Below are 23438 nucleotides of genomic sequence, written 5' to 3'. Positions count from 1 at the left end.
TGTCTTCTCTGATTATAGTATATGAACACTTAAGGGGACCACACCCTGCCTATCTAACCCATGATAATTTAGGCAGGTATTTGACCCATTTCTGAGAAAACTATTTGCTGCAGAATATTTTTACTGTATGTTACATGATGCTAATAGAGTCAACTCTACTAAACTCTACTTTATCCATTTTATTGTTTTTAAGAAATACGTTTTTTAAATTCACTAACAAAAAAAGTTAAGTTTTTTCTGCAGAAAATATTGTGTGTGAACTTCCTTATGGGGTAATATTAATTAATGTAGTACTGGAGGTGGCTTCTTATGTTATGCAGAGTCTCTGAAAATTTCATTCATTTATCTATGATAGTTTCTGATATACTGGGGCATATGTACTGAAAATTTTAGTTTGTGGGAAATTGAATTTAAAGAAAAAACTTTTGAAATTTGTTACTTACAGTTAATTAAAACTGTCCTGCTGCATATGGTGGCCCTTCTTTGGCCTCTAGCAGGTCTTCCAACTTCTTTTTCACCTTCCTGGACATTTGTCTTGCTTTCTTGGCCATATTAGATGCAGACCTGTCTGCATCGGCTATCCTCATTTTATCGCAATGTTGCAGCCCAGTGATCATATTTTCACTAGGATTAATTCCCAGCTTTTTCAGTACCCAACACTTTCCAATATTACCACAATTGAATGTAATAACAGCATCATGAACTCCTAGTTTCATTGTATGCATGCCTACAAATACAGTTTTAGGAACGCGTCTCCAAATTATGCTGTTGAAACATTCATTTGGGTTCTGTGTCTGCTCATGCAGACATTTCCTTAGAGGGTCAGGATGAATGGCTCTGAGCTCTACGGGACTTAACTTCTGAGGTCATCAGTCCCCTAGAACTTAGAACTACTTAAACCTAACTAACCTAAGGACATCACACACGTCCATGCCCGAGGCAGGATTAGAACCTGCGACCGTAGCGGTCGCGCAATTCCAGACTGTAGCGCCTAGAACCGCTCGACCACCACGGCCGGCGCTCTGAAAATAGGTTTAATTGCTGTAATAACAGCATCAGGAAGAGAATGCTGGTGAGAATAAGATTCTCCAGTTACCTGAGCCCTATTGTATTTGCACCACCTCTTGTACAGGAAGCTTTCTAAACTTGTTTCCTCAAAATTGTTGTTTCTTGAAAATGTCTTTACGTTTCGTCATCTTCAATAAACACAACAAAACACACGTAAACAAGCACTGCAAACGTAAGTATAGCAACTACTCGCAATCACACTTGAACAAAACTAACCGGGGGTTTGAAAGTCCGTTGTTTACAAACAGCAGAAACAAAAGAATACCGACCGTTGCATTCTAAGGATAGCCAACACACTCGGGAGTAAAAACAAATACCTAACGTGCAATTTAGGGGATATAAAACTCTAAAATATATGCAGAAAAGTGGGTGACAAAAAAATGGGCGCGGGACATAAACACGCTTGGTAGGAAAATGCTCTTTAAATGTTCGAAAAAAATTTTTTTCAGCAAAATCCTTTTCAGAGTACGTAAATACAACCTTAATCTATCGAAATATGATGAAAACGGAAAATCGATTTTCTCGACCTGAACCACGGTGTGGTCCCCTTAAGACTGTTGTGCTCTGCAGCTTGGTCCTTCCTTATTATATTTTTTTGAGGTTCCCACTTTTTCGAGGAGGATGGTCTCTTTTCTAGTGACATCCCAAACCTGCTGGGAGTTGTAGTCAGAGTTACTTTTTATTTTCATCACACTTTCCACTGTCTCTGCTGAAAGCCTACTTTTTTCAGACGACCTATAGGTTGACACTGAACACTCTTTCGCAATCTGCGTTGGTTCCTGTAATAGCGAAAATGAACTCCACGAGCCTTTTAAATTCTGCATTTAAACCACAACCAGCCTTCATACAGCACTGTAGGACAGTGTCCCATTTTTTATAAGGACACCAAGTATTCTTCAGTTACTGACTTTATGGTGCAGTACATATCAGGAATAATGTTTCGTCACAATGGCGTTCAGTTATATTTTCGTACAGTTCAAAGCATGTCCGCCTCGTTAGCTGAGTGGTCTGCATGACGGCTGGCTGTGGTCTACCGGCACGGTAGCTCAGCGTGTTCGGTCAGAGGGTTTAGCTACCCTCTGTAATAAAAAACTGAGTGAACAGATCAACGAACGACCTGAAAGGGTGTCATCGGAAGTCCGCCCCGAAGTAATTCAGTGGACAATATAGAACAAAATGAGGTCACAAAAAAAGTGGTCAGCGCGGCCGAATGCCGTGGGACCCGGTTTCGATTCCCGGCTGGGTCGGAGATTTTCTCCGCTCAGGAGCTGGGTGTTGTGTTATCCTAATCATCATCATTTTATCCCTATCGACACGCAAGTCGCCGAAGTGGCGACGGGTGTCCCTAGCCATACGACATTTGATTTCTGTTCAAAGCATGATTTAAATTATTCATATGTTATAACAAAATTTAAGAGCAACTTCGTTAGTTCAAGCATGTCTGTAATAAATCGTCTAGAGCATTTTTTTAACTGTAGGATACATGCGTAGTAAAATGCCCTGACTGTTTCCTGAATCTGAGTTTTGTTTCGAACACTATTCTGTGCTAATGTGCTCTGCAGTATCAAGACTGTACATCGAATAAATGTATTCACTTGCCTGTCTTCTAACTTCTGAAGTAGATTGTTATATTCTGCTGCTACTTCAATTGCAGAAATATCTTCCCTCTGAATTCTTGTAAGAAAATTACTGAACAAATTAAGTTGTGCATGAATAAACCAACCACAGTTCACTATATTGCTGTTCAAAGAACTTTTTAAAGTTAGTGGTATTACTTAAAAAATAGCTCTACAACGGTTCAAACAGTTTTAGGATACGCTCCGCCACAGAAAAGAGAGAGATCCACCGAGTCTTCCCATGCTGCAACTGTTGTGGACTGGCAAGACAGCCAATCCACAATGACGGGTAGCCGAAAGACACGCGTTTAAGCTCACGTAGGATGGTGTGAGGTCTGGAACAGGTCAGGGATATGAGACTAGCAAAAATAGTACGTATCTGTTGGAATACTTAACTTTAATCCATAATTGGTGAACATCGGTCTGACGGTACATGCATCACAAGATAAATAGCAAATGGTCTGACGGTACATGCATCACAAGATAAGTAGCAAATGATAATGGCGCCTTGCTAGGTCGTAGCAAATGACGTAGCTGAAAGCTATGCTAACTATCGTCTCGGCAATTGAGAGCGTAATTTGTCAGTGAACCATCGCTAGCAAAGTCGGCTGTACAACTGGGGCGAGTGCTAGGAAGTCTCTCTAGACCTGCCGTGTGGCGGCGCTCGGTCTGCAATCACTGACAGTGGCGACACGCGGGTCCGACGTATACTACCGGACCGCGGCCGATTTAAAGGCTACCACCTAGCAAGTGTGGTGTCTGGCGGTGACACCACAGCAACACTTGCTGATACTGGATTCCAATCAAGTCACAGAATTCTTTCAGCTTATTGACACATGCTGTGTAAATGTATTGTTTATGTCAACAGGTGTCGTCTTTGCCATTGCAGATTTCAGTGCATTACGAATAATATGTGCAGCACACGCTACTGTCAGCATCTCCTTCTTAAATGTCTTTTACAGGGCAGAGTGTACATTGTTACCTTGACCTGTTTTTGCCAGAGAGCCAAGATTGACAGGTGCACTATCTGCAACAACATAACCAATAATTCTTTCTTCCAACATGCAACACCTTACACAGATTGAACTTGTTCTGCAACAGTCTCGGCAGTCTCGTTTGGAAGAATGCAAACTCGCAGAAGCCTTACTTTTACATTTATATTCATGCTGTCAGTCATGATGTAAAATTTGCAGAATCTAATCAGAACAGGAAGCATCTTCTTGCCTTTCCTATTTGCTGAATCACTTGCCAGTACTCCGAAACTTGTTGACTTAATCTGTTCTATAAATCTTTCTTCGTAACAGCTTCTGATTTAGTCCTTGCAACAGGGATTCGCTGATCACATGACTTTTTGAGAAGAGTGTTTGTACAGCACATACTTCTAAACGATTGATTGTGTGCAGCATTATGATATGATATCACGAGTTCCATGTAAAGCAGTTTCAGCTCCTCTGAACACAGCTGCTTTGGTCTAAAGAGCATTTCTAACCTAGTTTTGGGACCCGAACGTTAAGTTGTTCAAATGGTTCAAATGGCTCTGAGCACTATAGGACTTAACTGCTGAGGTCATCAGTCCTCCAGAACTTAGAACTACTTCGAACTAACTAACCTAAGGACATCACACACATCCATGCCCGAGGCAGGATTCGAACCTGCGACCATAGCAGTCGCGCGGTTCCGGACTGAGCAGAAATACGAAGTTTTATTAGTTCAGGAAAAGCATTCATTAAGTACAGGGACCATTATTTTCAAGTTTTGTTTTATTACCAGGACCAATTTCAGATCAGTAGTGTTGCATCAGATGCAGTTTTCGTATTACATAAATCCATGCAGTTTTGGTTTGATTTAAAGTTACTGACAGTTTACATTCTCGCAACTAAATTACATTTTCGCAGTGAGAACAGTTCAGTATGAGGAAAGTGCATATACGACGCGTTAAAATGCACGTTAACATGCCATTCCTATTCTTACAGTTGTGCTTGAAATTACTGTCAGTTGTGTAATTTCGATCATATTTCAAACGTACATGTTGCAGCACTTTTTTGCTGTTACAATGCCTGCAGAAAAACCAGGAGTTCTCAATGTATTAATAACTCTCCATTTCTTGCTCGGTATTCTGAAGGCACATTCTACGTACCCTCGTACGCTGTAAAGACAATAACTCAAAATTCTCTTTACAGCTGTCGAAAATCCCCTCCATATGGTCGAAGAAAACGGCCTTGCAGTCCAAAAGCCTCGTCCGTCCACAAAAAAAGGTATCTTGGGGCTTACTTCTGTGGCAGATGTAGTTCGTCGAATGTTGATAAATTCATTCGAAAGTACTGGAAGAGTTTCTCGGGATCACTACAGAATTCTTGAAATACAACGTGAAACGCCCGCATTCGTTCTTTTTTAAATTAATGGGATGAATCAACTGCATTCTGCTTTTTTTTTTGCCTTCTTTTTAAACGACTATAAAGCAAAGTCCATGCAAGCACTTCATTTTACGGCTCGCTCGGATCGCACTGGAAGAATTGGAAGGAAGAAAATGATGAATTTGCCGTGACCGTCGTGCACAATAGCTGCCGGATAAACGTGGAGCCACCGTTACGGCGAACCTTGTACTCGGTGCCGTTTAGAGGGCTGCCGCACAAGTGTGAAACCAGAAACAACGCCAACCTGACACACTGAGAACTTGGGTCTTCACCCTTATAATTAACATAACTGATAATATTCATGTGAAAGACCTATCATCTATGGACAAACCATCATAGCCGCTGGCTTTCATTGTTTTGTTTAAGAAATCCAACACCGATTCCTAGGCGTTATTGTCACTGATGCGGAAGGCACATCGGAGTGACGAGCGCTTCTAGTTCAATTGGCTCTGAGCACTATGGGACTTAACATCTGTGGTCATCAGTCCCCTAGAACTTGAAACGCCGGCCACGGTGGCCAAGCGGTTCTAGGCGCTGCAGTCTGGAACCGCGGGACTGCTACGGTCGCAGGTTCGAATCCTGCCTCGGGCATGGATGTGTGTGATGTTCTTAGGGTAGTTAGGTTTACGTAGTTCTAAGTTTTAGGGGACTGATGACGTCAGCAGTTATGTCCCATAGTGCTCAGAGCCATTTGAATCATTTTTTACTGTGTAGCCATGTAATAAATGTGCCATCCACAGAGCAGAGCCAACGAGAAGCCGTTAGTGGCGCATTTATTACTGTGTGTTGTTGAAAATATTCCATGAAAATGTCAGCTGCTACTGGTGATGAGCACCGTCACATTGTTCATAAAATTCTCATTCATTTTTAAAATATTTTGATTTCAGACATAATTCGATATGTCTGTACTCATCTGAAGCAACTTTCTCCCCCAAGACCTCCATTATGCCTCCCACTGGTATAGCAAAAAATGAATTCATGTCCAAGGTTACCTTTAGGCTTGCTGATAATATTGTAATTCTATCAGAGTCGCCAAAGGAGTCGGAGGATGAGTTGAATGGGATGGATAATGTCTTGAGAAGATACTTTAAGATGAACACAAACAAAAGTAATGCAAGGCTAATGGAATGTCCTCGCATTAAATCTGGCTGTGACGAGTGAGGGAATTCGAGGGTGGTTTGAAAAGTTGTCGGAATAACCGTGAGAGGTCAGCGCCAGCGCAACGAGTTGTTCACGTGATATGCATTCGACTGTTGCCTGTGCCGGCTCTGTGGCTGAGCGGTTCTAGACGCTTCAGTCCGGAACCGCGCGACCCCTGCGGTCGCAGGTTCGAATCCTGCCTCGGGCATAGATGTGTGCGATGTGCTTAGGTTAGTTAGGTTTAAGTAGTTCTGAGTTCCAGGGTACTGATGACCTCAGATGTAAAGTCCCATAGTGCTCAGAGCCATTTGAACCATTTTTGAACCACTGTTGCCTGTAAACACGTGCCACGTCAGCGCTCTTGGAAGAGAGCTGTGGCGGTGACGTGACTCTGTTGTTCCCTCGTAGTGACGTGCGAAGATGGAATCGAGATTCGAGCAACGAGTAAGTACTTCGTAAAAAGGGATATGAAAGCAAAGGACATTCATGCCGATTTCCAGAATACACTGGCGACTCTGCTCCTTTATATTCTACTGCTGCAAATTGGACAAATGGTTTTATATTTGGTCGGGAGAGCTTAGATGATGATCCGCGCACTGGTCGGCCAAGATGTGTCAATACTCCAAAAATCACTGCAAACGTGCACAAAATGATCATGGACGATCGCCGATTGAAAGTGCGTGAAGTCGCTCACACTTGCCAGGTGTCATCTGAAAGGGTATACCATTTTTAACTGAAGAATTAGAAATGAAAAAATTATCTGCAAGATGGGTGCCGTCAGTCTTGACGCTGGATCAAAAACGCATGCCGTCGCCACGGCCAAATTACACGATCTAAGGTATGAATTGTTGTCATACCTGCCTTACTCACCTGATATGGCTCCGTCTGACTTCCATCTCTTCCCAAAACTCAAAATTTTTCTTGGTGGACGAAGATTCACTTCAAACAAAGAATTTATAGCCGGAGTTGACAACTATTTTGCAGTCCTGGAGGAAACTCATTTTCGAGATGGGATCAAGGCACATGAACATCGTTGGACCAAGTGCATTTTCTACAAGGAGACTACATTGAAAAATAAAAAAATTATCCAGTGATGTAAGTACTTTTTTCTATTCTGTTCCGAGAACTTTTCAAACCATCATCGTACATTAGGATAGGAGGTACTGAAAGTAGTACACGAGTCTCACTATTTGGGCAGCAAAATAACTGAAGGCCGAAATAGAGGACATAAAATTCAGCCTGTCAATAGCAAGAAAAGCATTTCTGATGAAGATAAATTTCTTGACATCGAATATGAATTTAAATGTCAGGTAGTCGTTTGAAGAGACATTTGTCTCGAGTATAGACTTGTTTCGGACGTGAAAAGTGGACCACAAACAGTTCGGCCAAGCAGAGAATATAAGTTTATGAAATGTGGTGGTGCAGAAGAATGCCGAGTATCAAGTGGGTAGATCGAATGACAAATAAAGAATTACTGAATTGAACTGGGGTAAAAGCCGGCCGCGGTGGTCTCGCGGTTCTAGGCGCGCAGTCCGGAACCGTGCGACTGCTACGGTCGCAGGTTCGAATCCTGCCTCGGGCATGGATGTGTGTGATGTCCTTAGGTTAGTTAGGTTTAAGTAGTTCTAAGTTCTAGGGGACTGATAACCACAGCAGTTGAGTCCCATAGTGCTCAGAGCCATTTGAACCATTTGAACTGGGGTAAAAAAGAAATTTATGGCACAACTTGACCCATCGGTTGATAGGACACATACTAAGGCATCGAAGGAACCGTCAGCTGGGTAATGCAGGATGTTGTGGAATGCAGTATGCAAGTTCAAATGAATTTAAGTCGCAGTTGTTATGCAGAAATGGAGAGGCTTGCACAGGAAAGCATCAAAGTAGTCTTCGGGTTTGATTCTCTTGACGAGGTTGAGTGTGTCACAGGCATATTTTTAGATATTTAGGAGGCCTGAGGTGCTGTTGACCACAATATTATACTAATTAAGCAGGAATCGTGAGGAATAACAGACGTAGCAAATGAATAGTGCTGATCGTACCTAGCAGACAGGGTGCAGAGGGTAAAGATATTATACCTCAAATAAGGCTAAACTTTAAGTGAACACTTATCAGAATCAAAATACATTAGCCGGCCGCGGCGGTCTAGCGGTTCAGGCGCTCAGTCCGGAACCGCGCGACTGCTACGGTCGCAGGTTCGAATCCTGCCTCGGGCATGGATGTGTGTGATGACCTTAGGTTAGTTAGGTTTAAGTAGTTCTAAGTTCTAGGGGACTGATGACCAGAGATGTTGAGTCCCATAGTGCTCAGAGCCATTTGAACCATTTTTGAACCAAAATACATTAATACCTCCTGGTTAGGGCGCATACTGTTTATCATGCATATCAATGACTTTCCTAACACTGTTACTCATGAGGAAAGAGTTACCTTTCCTGATGACTGATGTAGTGTGTGCAGCGACAGGGAGTGAGAACTGAATGAACTTTTAGCTCTAGCCTTTAAATGACGTCTTTGCAAACAGTGTTGATCAATAGGGATAAACCAAATGCCGTAGTACCGTTTTAAACAAACTGGCCTAGTATTCGAGAGGAAGTAGGCTCCAATATTCAATTGGCCATTTAGATTTATGTTTTCTGTAGTTTCCCTAAACCAGTTCAGGCAAATGATGGTACGGCTGCTACTGCAAGGCCACGGCCGGCAACACGTCCCAAACTTATCAACCCAGATCCTAAGTATTGAAACATTCCAGTGCGTGTCGCTTAACAGTCATCATACTTGCGATGCACCTTGCGTACAAGCTGTTCTGGGTCGTAATTCTGGTAGCTTCCAGCTATGACCTTCTGAATGTACAACTTTTAAGCAGTCGCTCTGCCCCACTGCAGAAAAGGAAGCTGACTATTCACGCTAAGTGTAGACAGTTGTTTCAAAACGTTGCTACGTCTAGCCATTCCTCTCCCTAGCGACACTTGCTTAACCCAGTCCGTGCACACCCCTTCAGTATCAATCAAGTTAAAATGTGTGCACCATACTTATTTCTGGTATTTTGTGGGAACTGCCTAGAACTCGGAAACAGCATTTTCATGATATATTTAAATATATGTTTCATATATGTCTCAGTCATAAATGTATGCTAGAAAGTATGTTTGTAACAGGTGAATTATGTAAGGAAGGTGTTATGCATACATTAGTTTCACAAGCTGTAATCTCCACCACATTGTATCACGTGATAATTCTGGCATTTGAAAAACTGTAATTATTACTAATTTATTTAATCAGTCCCCCCCATGAACCATGGACCTTGCCGTTGGTGGGGAGGCTTGCGTGCCTCAGCGATACAGATAGCCGTACCGTAGGTACAACCATAACGGAGGGGTATCTGTTGAGAGGCCAGACAAACGTGTGGTTCCTGAAGAGGGGCAGCAGCCTTTTCAGTAGTTGCAAGGGCAACAGTCTGGATGATTGACTGATCTGGCCTTGTAACAATAACCAAAACGGCCTTGCTGTGCTGGTACTGCGAACGGCTGAAAGCAAGGGGAAACTACGGCCGTAATTTTTCCCGAGGGCATGCAGCTTTATGATTAAATGATGATGGCGTCCTCTTGGGTAAAATATTCCGGAGGTAAAATAGTCCCCCATTCGGATCTCCGGGCGGGGACTACTCAAGAGGATGTCGTTATCAGGAGAAACAAAACTGGCGTTCTACGGATCGGAGCGTGGAATGTCAGATCCCTTAATCGGGCAGGTAGGTTAGAAAATTTAAAAAGGGAAATGGATAGGTTAAAGTTAGATATAGTGGGAAATAGTGAAGTTCGGTGGCAGGAGGAACAAGACTTCTGGTCAGGTGACTACAGGGTTATAAACACAAAGTCAAATAGGGGTAATGCAGGAGTAGGTTTAATAATGAATAGGAAAATAGGAATGCGGGTAAGCTACTACAAACAGCATAGTGAACACATTATTGTGGCCAAGATAGATACGAAGCCCACACCTACTACAGTAGTACAAGTTTATATGCCAACTAGCTCTGCAGATGACGAAGAAATTGAAGAAATGTATGATGAGATAAAAGAAATTATTCAGATAGTGAAGGGAGACGAAAAATTAATAGTCGAGGGAGACTGGAATTCGAGTGTAGGAAAAGGGTGAGAAGGAAACGTAGTAGGTGAATATGGATTGGGACTAAGAAATGAAAGAGGAAGCCGCCTGGTAGAATTTTGCACAGAGCACAACTTAATCATAGCTAACACTTGGTTTAAGAATCATGATAGAAGGTTGTATACATGGAAGAACCCTGGAGATACTAAAAGGTATCAGATAGATTATATAATGGTAAGACAGAGATTTAGGAGCCAGGTTTTAAATTGTAAGACATTTCCAGGGGCAGATGTGGACTCTGACCACAATCTATTGGTTATGACCTGTAGATTAAAACTGAAGAAACTGCAAAAAGGTGGTAATTTAAGGAGATGGGACTTGGATAAACTGAAAGAACCAGAAGTTGTACAGAGTTTCAGGGAGAGCATAAGGGAACAATTGACAGGAATGGGGGAAAGAAATACAGTAGAAGAAGAATGGGTAGCTCTGAGGGATGAAGTAGTGAAGGCAGCAGAGGATCAAGTAGGTAAAAAGACGAGGGCTAGTAGAAATCCCTGGGTAACAGAAGAAATATTGAATTTAATTGATGAAAGAAGAAAATATAAAAATGCAGTAAATGAAGCAGGCAAAAAGGAATACAAACGTCTCAAAAATGAGATCGACAGGAAGTGCAAAATGGCTAAGCAGGGATGGCTAGAGGACAAATGTAAGGATGTAGAGGCTATCTCACTAGGGGTAAGATAGATACTGCCTACAGGAAAATTAAAGATACCTTTCGAGATAAGAGAACCACTTGTATGAACATAAAGAGCTCAGATGGAAACCCAGTTCTAAGCAAAGAAGGGAAAGCAGAAAGGTGGAAGGAGTATATAGAGGGTCTATACAAGGGAGATGTACTTGAGGACAATATTATGGAAATGGAAGAGGATGTAGATGAAGATGAAATGGGAGATACGATACTGCGTGAAGAGTTTGACAGAGCACTGAAAGACCTGAGTCGAAACAAGGCCCAAGGGGTAGACAACATTCCATTGGAACTACTGACGGCCTTGGGAGAGCCAGTCCTGACAAAACTCTACCATCTGGTGAGCGAGATGTATGAAACAGGCGAAATACCCTCAGACTTCAAGAAGAATATAATAATTCCAATCCCAAAGAAAGCAGGTGTTGACAGATGTGAAAATTACCGAACAATCAGTTTAATAAGCCACAGCCGCAAAATACTAACACGAATTCTTTACAGACGAATGGAAAGACTAGTAGAAGCCGACCTCGGGGAAGATCAGTTGGGATTCCATAGAAATACTGGAACACGTGAGGCAATACTGACCTTACGACTTATCTTAGAAGAAAGATTAAGGAAAGGCAAACCTACGCTTCTAGCATTTGTAGACTTAGATAAAGCTTTTGACAATGTTGACTGGAATACTCTCTTTCAAATTCTAAAGGTGGCAGGGGTAAAATACAGGGAGCGAAAGGCTATTTACAATTTGTACAGAAACCAGGTGGCAGTTATAAGAGTCGAGGGACATGAAAGGGAAGTAGTGGTTGGGAAGGGAGTAAGACAGGGTTGTAGCCTCTCCCCGATGTTATTCAATCTGTATATTGAGCAAGCAGTAAAGGAAACAAGAGAAAAATTCGGAGTAGGTATTAAAATCCATGGAGAAGAAATAAAAACTTTGAGGTTCGCCGATGACATTGTAATTCTGTCAGAGACAGCAAAGGACTTGGAAGAGCAGTTGAACGGAATGGATGGTGTCTTGAAGGGAGGATATAAGATGAACATCAACAAAAGCAAAACGAGGATAATGGAATGTAGTCGAATTAAGTCGGTTGATGTTGAGGGTATTAGATTAGGAAATGAGACACTTAAAGTAGTAAAGGAGTTTTGCTATTTGGGGAGCAAAATAACTGATGATGGTCGATGTAGAGAGGATATAAAATGTAGACTGGCAATGGCAAGGAAAGCGTTTCTAAAGAAGAGAAATTTGTTAACATCGAGTATAGATTTAAGTGTCAGGAAGTCATTTCTGAAAGTATTTGTATGGAGTGTAGCCATGTATGGAAGTGAAACATGGACGTCAAATAGTTTGGACAAGAAGAGAATAGAAGCTTTCGAAATGTGGTGGTATAGAAGAATGCTGAAGATTAGATGGGTAGATCACATAACTAATGAGGAAGTATTGAATAGGATTGGGGAGAAGAGAAGTTTGTGGCACAACTTGACCAGAAGAAGGGATCGGTTGGTAGGACATGTCCTGAGGCATCAAGGGATCACCAATTTAGTATTGGAGGGCAGCGTGGAGGGTAAAAATCGTAGGGGGAGACCAAGAGATGAATACACTAAGCAGATTCAGAAGGATGTAGGTTGCAGTAGGTACTGGGAGATGAAGAAGCTTGCACAGGATAGAGTAGCATGGAGAGCTGCATCAAACCAGTCTCAGGACTGAAGACCACAACAACAACAACATTTAATCAGTATTACAGTCTTAGAAATAATGATAATAATAATGTTTTTAAAAAATTCGTTTCGTGTCAGAAACACAATGGAACTCATTTATTTTAACCTTCAGAAAATTTCCTTTTACCTCTCAAGGGGTAGCTACTCCCAACATGGGAACGACTGTTGTTGTCGATGTCGTCGTCGTCGTTGTTGTTTTTGCGGTGTAGTAGTAGTATTAATAGTAGTCCTACTCATCTGTGGATGACATGTACAACCGTATTGGGCATGTCGTGGTATTACAGTTTACGAATAACAAAAATAGCGTAATTGATATGCACAGAAGACATTAACATACTAAATAATACTCGGATAAGACAAAGGATAATGAAAAAAAACTAAGCTTGCATGTCATGGAAGATCATAAACTGGCTATGGCATCGATCTATAATTATATTACGTGTCTCTGTCTCACTTTTATATTAATTTTTATGCGGTGTGTATATGCCTCACATGTAAGTGAACACATGTAAGAGGATAACAAAGGATCAGGATATATCAAATGAATTACCGAAACACAGTGTTTCTATATTAGAGGGAATGGTGAGGGTTTATTTATAGGAAAAAGTCAAACACGTGGGAACATAGACAACAAAATTTTACAGCAATTTTATCGGATAGAAATGCAAATTACAAGTATGAACACATTATTACAAGGAGTTACTGCTTGGAGGTTCCTTAGAATATTATTATAATGGAGCTACAAGAGTACAGAGAATGTGAACTGCATCAGAGTATTAAGATTCCAAACAGACACCACAAGAATCATATAATTTATACACATTCGCACCATAACGAAAGTGGGAAATGATTTCTTTTACCCCTACATACTATTAAAACAAGCAGAGAAGGAAAGAAGAGGTCAGTAGCCACCGTTGTTGAAATTGCATGCAGTTTCAGTCATTTCGTCCAAAATTGAAAAAAGGATTTAAAAGGAGCAATTCTGTATGGATGTTGCGATTCGTTGGATACAGACTTTCAAGGGCTACAAAAACCGTGTGAGCGCTATACAAAAGCTATGAGATTATGGACATGTGGTACATGGTAGGTAAAGGCTAGTATGCTAAACACAAAGGATGATCATTCGGAAACGGCATAAAGTCCACGAGAAATTCCCCACACAACACCTACATTATTAAGCAAACAAATTTAACAATAACTTGAGCTCACAATAATTGTTAAGGCACTTAACTCTGAAGACATGATATGATGAGCCGAGTTCACACGAAGAAGGGACTATCAAACTGCTCTCCCACACAAAACTAATTAAAATGCCCTCCTGTCCAAACTGGTATCTAATCAGAACAGATTGCACTCTTCTACAGACTTAAAGTTACATATTCCAATACGTGAGCCCACACTGGAACAAGGCAGCTAGGAGCCCAGCCGAAACGGTCCCACTTTCAAATTGCGGTGGTGGGGAGAAAGGACCGTTGTCTCTGACTATCTATATCACGGCAATAATCTGAACCCAGCATTTATCAATGGCTAAACTACCTCACTGTGTTGTTGACAAAAACTTTAGACAACACTTCCTAACTGTGACTGTCCGCAAAAACATGTCAATTGCAGACCCACTCATGTTTACTCACTCATGATTAAATATAGAATTAGATATGGACAGAGAAGAACGTTTATTGTCGTCGTGAGGAAGCTGTGAGATCATGAACACGTGGTGGAATGGTAGACAAAGGTCAAGATGCTAAATACAAAGGATGATCACGAAAATAAATCAACAGAATGGTCCATTCCTTCTCCAGAAGCCACTGGTAACACGCGTACAGCAACGTCGTCAAATTAAAAGAGAAGCGTTCGATGATAAACGTTTTTCATTCCAAAGGCGGTAATGTTGATGATAGAGGAGTGAGATGGGGGATGGGGATGGGTGGGTACTATAGTCTGATTAAAATTACTTGATGTTTGACACTTCACGCGATGGAGCTGATTTCCTCCATCCAGAGCGCCCAACCTCACGCCCAAATCGTTCCCCCTTGCCAAACTGCCACAACAATTGATCAATTCATTTCCTATTTTTGTCCGGCATTCTTTATTGATTTGTTTGAATTCCCAATCATGGGTCCGGCACTATTATTTCGTACTTCAAATGGCTCTGAGCACTATGGGACTTAACATTTATGGTCATCATTCCCCTAGAACTTAGAACTACTTAAACCTAACTAACTTAAGGACATCACACAACACCCAGTCATCACGAGGCAGAGAAAGTCCCTGACCCCGCCGGGAATCGAACCCGGGAACTCGGGCGCAGGAAGCGAGAACGCTACCGCACGACCATTTCGTACTTCATCACACATGATAACCACACCAAAAACAACACACACATATACACACAAAGATGCTAATGAAATATAGACGTTTCATACACAGCAACAACCAAACACCACTGGATACATCCTCATAAGACGCAGTTCAAGTCCAGCGTCACATAGCCTATACAGTTATCATAAACACCGGACAGGCTGCATTAGATGAGCTTCGCACGAAATTGCGTGAAAACATAGTGAACAAAATAGCTTCATTCACGTCGCAGCCTAGTGCATGAAGCTGACGTGCAAAATGTCGTAGATTGAAATTTCAGCAAACGTAGCAGCAGTCTTTGTTATTTCTAAATCTAATCAAAAGAGTCTGGTTATTGTTTTCATTTAATTAATTGGTTTAAATGTAAATCTTTATTTCTAATTCATTACCAAGTCATTTTCATCGTCGTATTGACCTTTTTTATTTGCTCGTTTTTTTCTTCCTATCCTTCTTATTTCGTCTGGAAGCTGCCTATGTCGCCTATAATCTGCATCGAAGTGGCAACGAGGGCTGCTGTTCGGTTGTGCAACGCCGGCAGCTTGTCTAGCCGGTGTGAGGATAGTTTCAGGTAACCAGCGATAACGAGAAATTACAGTTTGCTTTTAGCACTGCAACTAATTTTTTTCTGTCCAGAGTTTGCTTGTAGACGTTAGCTTTAATAGCCGTGAACAAGGTGATCGCTATTTTCGTTCCGCCGGAGATTGTTGACGGCCGTTTTCTCGGATACACTGCACATCGCGAGGTTGCAGTTAGGTTAGCAGATGAGGACTACGAAGCGAGAAGTCTGACACAGTTCATTTACTGGCCACTTAAAATAAGCTGTCCACACTGCATCTCGCATTTCCGTCATACACTATGTGATCAAAAGTATCCGGACACACCAAAAGACATACTTTTTCATATTAGGCGCATTGTGATGCCACCTACTACCAGGTACTCCATATCAGCGACCTCAATAGTCATTAGACATCGTGAGACAGCAGAATGGGGCGCTCGGCGGAAATCACGGACTTCGAACGTGGTCAGGTGATTGGGTGTCACTTGTGTCATACGTCTGTACGCGAGATTTCCACACTCCTAAACATCACTAGGTCCACTGTTTCCGAAGTCGCGGTGGTCTAGCGGTTATAGGCCCTCAGTCCGGAACCGCGCGACCGCTACGGTCGCAGGTTCGAATCCTGCCTCGGGCATGGGTGTGAGTGATGTCGTTAGGTTAGTTAGGTTAAAGTAGTTCTACGTCTATGGGACTGATGACCACGGCAGTCAAGTCCCATAGTGCTCAGAGCCATTTGTTTCCGAAGTGATAGTGAAGCCGAAACGTGAAGGGCCGCCTACAGCACAAAAGCGTACAGGCCGACCTCGTCTGTTGACTGACAGAGAAGGCCGTCAGTTGAAGAGGGTCGTAATGTGTAGTAGGCAGACATCTATCCAGACCATCACACAGGAATTACAAACTGCCTCAGGATCCACTGCAAGTGCTACAACAGTTAGGCGGGAGGTGAGAAAACTTGGATTGCATGGTCGAGCCGCTGCTCATAAGCCACACATCACACCGGTTAACGCTAAACGACGCTTCGCTTGGTATAAGGAGCGTAAACATTGGACGATTCAACAATAGAAAAACGTAGTGTGGAGTGATGAATCACGGTGCACAATGTGGCTATCCAAATGCCCGGTAAACGTCATCTGCCAGCGTGTGTAGTGCCAACAGTAAAATTCGGATGCGGTGGTGTCATGGTGTTGTCATGTTTTTCATGGAGGGAACTTGCAGCCCTTGATGGTTTGCATGGCACTATCACAGCACAGACCTACATTAACGTTTTAAGCACCTTCATGCTTCCCACTGTTGAAGAGCAATTCGGGGATTGTATCTATCAACACAATCGAGCACCTGTTCATAATGCACGGTCTGTGGCGGAGAGGTCACACGACAGTAACATCCCTGTAATGGACTGGCCTGCACACAGTCCTGGCCTGAATACTACAGAACACCTTTGGGATATTTTGGATCACCGACTTCGTGCCGCGTCTCACTGACCGACATCGATACCTCTCCACAGTGGAGCACTCCGTGAAGAATGGGCTGCCCTTCCCCAACAAACCTTCCATCACCTCATTGACGTATGCTTGCGAGAGTGGAAGCTGTCATCAAGACTAAGGGTAGGCCAACACCATACTTAACTCCGGGATTACCGATGGAGGGCGCCACGAACTTATAAGTCATTTTCAGCCAGGTGTCCGGATGCTTTTGATCACATAGTGTACATAGCTGCAGCCACTTCAAACATTAAATGTATTCGCAATTTGGAACAAGGACAACCACCAGCTGTAGAATGGAATGACGACAATGAAAATTTGTGCCGGACCGGGTCTCCAGCTTATCGCGGGCAGTCGCCTTACCATTTCTTTTTTTTTTTTTGTAAGTCGCATTTTGTCCGTTATCGTTCGTTGCATTTGTTCGGGGCCATTCATCATTGATTCATTTACTCCGTTATTTTGTTACAGAGGACGATTAACCCTCTGACCGAACACACTGAGCTACCGTGTTGGCAGCCATCATGCTATACGTGCAGGAGTCACGGCCAGACCCAAATTTCCATATGTCATCAACCACTCATCTACGACCTGTACTCGTATACCCATTATCTATATTCCCACACAGGTCAGACATTGTAGTCGAAAGTCGCTTGCCTGGTATCGGCACAGAAATAGGATATTACAGTGCCTGTGTTATTCTGATAATAACACAGGTACTGCATTATCGTACTTCAAACGTTTCTCCACGTTACGCAGTAACAGCATTTGTAAAGCAACTCGACATGTCTGTCTCCTACAGCCGACAGTATCAGGTAGCCGATGTGGCAACACTGTAACGGCAAGCGACAGGCGTCAACTATCAAGGAATTCTAAACAGTCTATAGCTAATACCCGATTACACAAAGGGGTAACGCCCCTGGAAAGATTAGCAACCACTAGACTACAACAACAGTATGGCAGAAGTTTGTTCCACGATCAAGAATCAAGAGTCAAGAATTTTATTGACCATAGATCATTTTACAATGATATTGGCTTCGTCATACAGGATGTACTAGTACATACAGAATAATAAAATAAACAAGTGTCAGTACATTACAGTATACATTTCAAGCATGACAGTGTACCAAATTACACCAGGATAGCTTCTAAAAGTTAATGCAATAAGCTATACTATAATCTAATATAATATACTATTGTACTGTTTATTGAATACACTATGTAATTACATACGATTAACCACAGGACACAATAATATATTTAACTACAGACAACTTTTAAATGCTAATATCCTCCTCAGTCATCTCAAAGAATTCTTTAATGTCATAGAATGGATGATCTGACAGCCAGCTGTACCCCTTAACTTAAAAAAAAATATAGCCATAAACTGAACGTGAATTGATGGTTTATTGAAATTTTTGAGTGGGTTAACTTTGTGGGAATTTCTTCTTGCTAGTCTGTGGCGCGGTATGTCTAAATTACCCTTAGCCCTGGTGTTGTGTTCATGTATTTCCCCTCTGGAAATAAATTCTGAAATATCATTTTTAATACACAGTACAGATACATAGATGTATACATTTATAATTATGAGTATTCTGAGTCTGGAAAAAAGTGGACGACAGTGCTCCCTATGGCCTTTTTTACATATTATGTATAAGACTTTTTTTTGTAATTTCAAGATGTTCTTGATGTGAGGGGAGTGCCCCATATAATCGGACCATATGAAATATGTGACTGGAATAGCCCAAAGTATGTCACCCTAAGGTACTCTAAGCTCACTACTTCCCTTAGTTTCAAGATAAGGTATGCCACCCGAGATATTTTTTCACATACGTGACTTACATGATCCTCCCAATACAGTTTAGAGTCAATGTGAATACCTAAGAGTTTTACTTATTGCCTACTTCATTTGATGTTCCCATTAAAAGTTGTTGGGTTTGATCAGGATTGCACAGGAGCTTATTGGCTGCAAACCAGTCCAGGGCCTTATCAAGTGTTTCTTTTGTTAGTTTATTCAGATCTGAAATGTTCTGATGTGTGGTAAGTAGTCAGCATAACACACGACAGGGTGCGCTATGTTTTAGGTAAATCATTAATAGCAACAACTAAGAAGAAGGGTCCAAGTATAGACCCTTGTGGTACACCTGTGCTGATTTCCATTACGCAAGAATTTACATTTCTGACTGAAACGAATTGTTTTCGGTGACTTAAATAAGAATTTACCACAGCTAAAGTGCTCCCTCTCACCCCATAAGACTCTAGTTTCCCCAGTAGTACGTCAACATGATGCCGATGTCAGGGCATCTTCTCTGACTGTACTCTCCCTGGCTGCACATGTCGGTCCCTGTTGACAATGGCGTACCGCTGCCCAATAGATACGACGCATCGGCTGCTGATCGCGCCCATCTTGTGTGGACACTGAGTCCTATCTTGAGCTGCTGCTGTAAGTGCGTCGCAGCCGAAGGTGATGTTACTCGGTAGGCTGTTTACTGTGTAAGGCTGTGCCGTCCACGGCTTCCCTCGCAGTCACAGAATTTGTGCAGCGAAACACACCAACGTGGACTGGTAAGAAATTTAGTTTTACTGTGTAGTTTCTGCGTAAACAGTGCAGATGATTTTTTCCCATCGCACTTCCTCAGCTATTTGTCGGATCTATTCCACTCTCGGACATCCCTTTCAGTTTTTACCCTCCGCAGCTCCGACAAGTGCCGTGTAGGCTATTCTGTAATGCCTTAACACATGTCATATAATCCCAACCCTTTTTTTATCAGTGTTTCCCCACATGCACCTCATCGCCGATGCGAAATCTTCCTCAATCCTTATCGGTCGATCCCGCGTCTCCATGCAAATGCATGTCTGCATCTTTTCGCCAGTTAGGGAGTAAATGCATATTTCGGAGGTCCCATCGATATAACTGCACCAATTTAGACATTTACAATGTACATTGCGTCATTTTTCTGACCTCAGTGCATATATTGCTATAACTTCATGTTAGCATCTTTTATCAACGTTTTCTCCTGTGAATTACGCCAAAACTGCAGAACGTGAGGATTTTCGCGAATTTTGCTGTAGTCTATAAACTTCATAGCGAGCTCAAGCGCCTTCGGTCGGTTCGGTAGATGTCCGTGAAAGTCAATATACCGCCTGTTTCAAAATGAATACCAGGATTTTAAGGCTTTGTAGCATTTATTATATTCAGCTTACAATTATAAATAGTACACAAAATGAAAGGACAACTGAAACAGTTATGTTTGTATACAATCCTTGCAAAGGGAAGAGTACGGGGCGACTAAGAGTGACTGAAGAACGTGCTGAGCGAGTGATACGTTCTTTCACGCGTAGCTCCAAGAAACCAGTTCTGAAGGCTAGTCGTGAATTAGCAATTCTAGTGACGTCTTTGTGGAGACACAAGGAGACCCTTACAACTACGTCATCATCGTAGAATGACATTACGTTATTACTTACTTTTTACCTAAAATAACGTTGTTCAGAAGTGCCTTTTTAGCGAACATTATTAGTTACAACTTAGTTATTAATTTAATGACACACTCGATAAACCTACTACTTACTAAGCGTATGAAGCAAGTATGGCGACAAAACAACATAAAATTTAAACATATTTGGTTTTCAAGCAAGAGCCGTTTTGGCGCTGGAACCTTGGGATATTTTCGGACACTACCTGAAGTATTCCAGTACATAACTTCAGTTCCTTTTTTTTCTAAAATTCGTTTATTACTGCGTTCCACGAAGTCGACACCTGTCTCCGTCGGAAAATTTACGGGTCTCAGTTCAGTAACTAGGTGTAGTGCACTGACATCCTCATTTCTGTGTCACTGCGGAGAATCTGTATTAACTTGCCATGCAAATCAAATTGTTTAAATACACTCATATTTTATTAGAAACGAACAGTACAATCCCATCAGTCATAATTTTCGAGATTTGATCGATTTCTGCTTGAATACTTATATGGTCTTCGTCTGATGTTTGTGCTTTATGGTTCGGTTCAGTGACTGCGTTCATTGATTCAGAAGATTAAGGCGACAGAACAAGGGACAGGATCAGTAAACGAGATTTCAGTTTTTGTAAAGCCACACGCGGGATACCACCGTCGACACCTTGATATATGCATACGAAGTTTTTAAAGAATTCTGAAATCCAAATACGGAGGTTTGGCTTCTGAAGCGACGCAGTATCATGCTTCGACTTACGTAGTGGTACGGAAGATACAAACAGAGCAAATTGCAGTCTCTTCTTGTGGTCGCAATTCATAACCTTTTTTCAACACATAGTTTTCGTCATACAGTTTGGATTATGGATCCCTTTGGAGCACGCAAAGACATTCCTTGAGACGATTCTTCGAGAACAGAACTCGCAGATAATTAAAAAACTACCAATACAATCGTCTCACACAACTTATACCTGCAAGGTAAATACCAGAGATATTTGTGCAAAACGCTTTCAATCAAAATACGCGCCTCCTTAAAAGGTATTTTGTTGTGACGGAGCAGAAAAGCCATTCAGCGTCAGTTTCACGAACAATTTTTTCCACCCCTTTTCCGTAAGAAGTCAACCGACCGAATTATGCGAAAAATTAGTAGCTTCAAAATAGCAGTGGAATTTTCTTTTATTTTATTTTCAAATAAATTTGTGTGTATCATTTATCTTTTTAAGTACATTAATACGTAATTTTTGATTCGTTGATTTTCACATTCGTGTCACTCTCGTCTGTTAATTACTGCCTGTGCTCACTCAGAAGTTATCTTTCTCAAATAACTAATGACGGTTCCATGCATATATCTTGGGGCCCTTTCCAAGGGCTAATTGATCAAAAACGAGTTACCTTTCTCATTTGTAAAGATCTCCAAAACAATGACGGTGCTAATTCGCCAAGGTTTTGGAAAAGAAATCTTTCTTTACCTTTCAATGGTACACTATGTGATCAAAAGCGTCCGGACACCTCCAGAAACATACGTTTTTCGTATTATGTGCATTGTGCTGCCACCTGTTGCCAGGTACTCCATATCAGCGACCTCAGTAGTCATTAGACATCGTGAGAGAGCAGTACACGGCGCTCCGCGGAACTCACGGACTTCGAACGTGCTCGGGTGTCACTTGTGTCATACGTCTGTACGCGTGATTTCCACACTCCTAACCAACACTAGGTCCACTGTTTCCGATGTGGTAGTGAAGAGGAAACGTGAAGCAACACGTACAGCACAAAAACATACAGGCCTATCTCGTCTGTTGACTGACAGAGACCACCGACAGTCGAAGAGGGTCGTAATGTATAATAGGCAAACATCTGTCCAGACCATCACACAGGAATTCCAAACTGCATCAGGATTCACCTCAAGTACTATGACAGTTAGGCGGGAGGTGAGAAAACTTGGATTGCATGGTCGAGTCGCTGTTCATAAGCCACACACCACGCCAGTAAATGCCAAACGACGCCCCGCTTGGTGTAAGGAGCGTAAACTTTGGACGATTGAACAGTGGATAAACGTTTTGTGGAGTGACGAATGACAGTACACAATGTGGCGATCCGATGGCAGGGTGTGGGTATGACGAATGCCCGGCGAACGTCATCTGCTAGCATGTGTAGTGCCAACAGTAAAATTCGGAGTCGGTGGTGTTATGGTGTGGTCGTGCACCCCTTGTTGTTTTGCCTGGCACGATCACAGCACGGGCCTACATTGATGTTTTAAGAACCTTCTTGCTTTCCACTGTTGAAGAGCAATCCGGGGATGGCGATTGCATCTATCAACACGATCGAGCACCTGTTCATAATGCACAGCCTGTGGTTACACGACAGTAACTTTCCTGTAATGGTTCAAATGGTTCAAATGGCTCTGAGTACTATGTGACTTAACTTCTATGGTCATCAGTCCCCTAGAACGTAGAACTACTTAAACCTAACTAACCTAAAGACATCCATGCCCGAGGCAGGATTCGAACTTGCGACCGTAGCGGTCGCGCGGTGCCAGACTGTAGCGCCTAGAACCGCTCGGCCGCCATGGCCGGCTCCTGTAATGGACTGGCCTGCACAGAGTCCTGACCTGAAGCCTATAGAACATCTTTGGGATGTTTTGGAACGCCGACATCGTGCCAGGCCTCAACGACCGATGTCTATACCTCTACTCAGTGCAACACTCGTGAAGAATGGGCTACCATTCCCCAAGAAACCTTCCAGCACCTGATTGAACGTATGCCTCTGGGAATGGAAGCTGTCATCAAGGCTAAGGGTGGGCCAACACC

The 23438-nt window shown here is 42.3% G+C and overlaps 1 protein-coding gene across 1 annotated transcript in view; it reads left to right on the top strand.

Moving 5' to 3' along the window:
* LOC124551154 (AP-3 complex subunit sigma-like) overlaps positions 1-23438 on the top strand; it is an 84415-nt gene that overhangs the window by 16164 nt on the left and 44813 nt on the right. The window lies entirely within an intron of this gene.

The sequence above is a fragment of the Schistocerca americana genome, chromosome 9, assembly GCF_021461395.2.
Source record: "Schistocerca americana isolate TAMUIC-IGC-003095 chromosome 9, iqSchAmer2.1, whole genome shotgun sequence".
Taxonomy (NCBI): Eukaryota; Metazoa; Arthropoda; class Insecta; order Orthoptera; family Acrididae; genus Schistocerca; species Schistocerca americana.
The sequence above is the reverse complement of the archived record's forward strand: the minus strand, read 5'-3'. Positions and strand labels throughout refer to the sequence as shown.